The 1050-nt window shown below is 56.9% G+C and overlaps 1 long non-coding RNA gene across 2 annotated transcripts in view; it reads right to left on the bottom strand.

Annotated features, from left to right (window-relative positions):
• Positions 1–378, bottom strand: part of LOC102477297 (uncharacterized) — a 3961-nt gene extending 3583 nt beyond the window's left edge. Inside the window, exon 1 of one of the 2 annotated variants that reach the window (XR_335194.2) lies at positions 319–378. This is a non-coding gene — a long non-coding RNA (uncharacterized LOC102477297). The remainder of the gene's footprint in view (positions 1–318) is intronic. The other variant, XR_003550079.1, reaches the window with a different exon arrangement.
• Between the last annotated feature and the right edge of the window lie 672 nt (positions 379–1050).

The following is a 1050-nucleotide window of genomic DNA, read 5'->3' as shown; positions in this document are numbered from 1 at the left end:
CATTCCTGCCCTTTCCGGTTCTAAATTCTCTCTTTCCTCTTCCACCCGAGGCGCTGCTCTAACTAGCTCTCCCGAAAGCTCTAGTGGGAAACGGGATTCGAGGCTGATCGTGGGAGGGGCTGCTCCAGTCAGGTCAAAGGGCACCGATAGGTGGAACACTTGCTAGGAGTTGGAGGGAGCAGAGCGGGGTCTCCCCAGAGGAAAAAATGAAGACCAAGATATAGGGAGCCCTTAGGGGCCTTGCAGAGGGCAATTTGAGCATAAGGTTTCTTGGATCATGCCCAAGAAAGGGTAGTCTCAAGGGGTCCCAAGCCTCACCTGGCGGGAGAAACAAGCAGGGCTTCTGCGGGCCTCTGCTGGGCCAGGCTGACCAGAGGACTGTGTGGGCAGGAAGTGTGGGAGAGGCAGTTAATGATTGTTGTCCACCTCTGCAAGGATGCCAGGGGTCAGTCTGATAAGAGGAAAGAAACAGACTTCTTGAGTTTTACACTCTGATAGCTGCCTTATCTAGCCGGCCCACAAATCCGACAGTCCGTCGTGGGCCTGCTGGCACTCTGTCACCTCATCTCCCTGAAGCGCACAGCCCTGGCTGAAGCCCAGCTAGGTTTCCCCTGCCTGGCCGCCGGCTCCCTTTCTCATCTGTGGTCAGATGAGGTCTGCGCTGGGGGAGACCAGCAAGACTGAGCAGATTCTGAGCCCGACCCAGGGGTTAGAAGCCACCCCAGGAGTGGGGCCAGGCTCTGGGCTGAGGAGGGACTCCCAGACCTTGCCGTTCTATGTTGGTCTGAGGTATGCTGCTCTCAACCAACGAGACCTGGGGCCACAGGGGTCTTTGGGGAGTCCCGTCTTCACCCAGAGCCTGGGGAGATCTGGCTGTTTTCCTCCGAGGAGTTGGAGTAGGGCTGATGGGATCTGCATTGCTGAAGAACCCTTTGGCTTTGCTGTGGAGGAGTTGGAGGGGTCTCTGGTAGCTCTGAGGCACAGGACTTAGGAAGCTCCTGTAGGTGAAGGGTGACAGTCCCTTGAATAGAATGAGGTTGCAGATGTGGA

The sequence above is a fragment of the Tupaia chinensis genome, unplaced genomic scaffold, assembly GCF_000334495.1.
Source record: "Tupaia chinensis unplaced genomic scaffold, TupChi_1.0 Scaffold000355_1, whole genome shotgun sequence".
Classification (NCBI taxonomy): Eukaryota; Metazoa; Chordata; class Mammalia; order Scandentia; family Tupaiidae; genus Tupaia; species Tupaia belangeri.
This window is presented reverse-complemented; position numbering and strand designations above follow the sequence as displayed.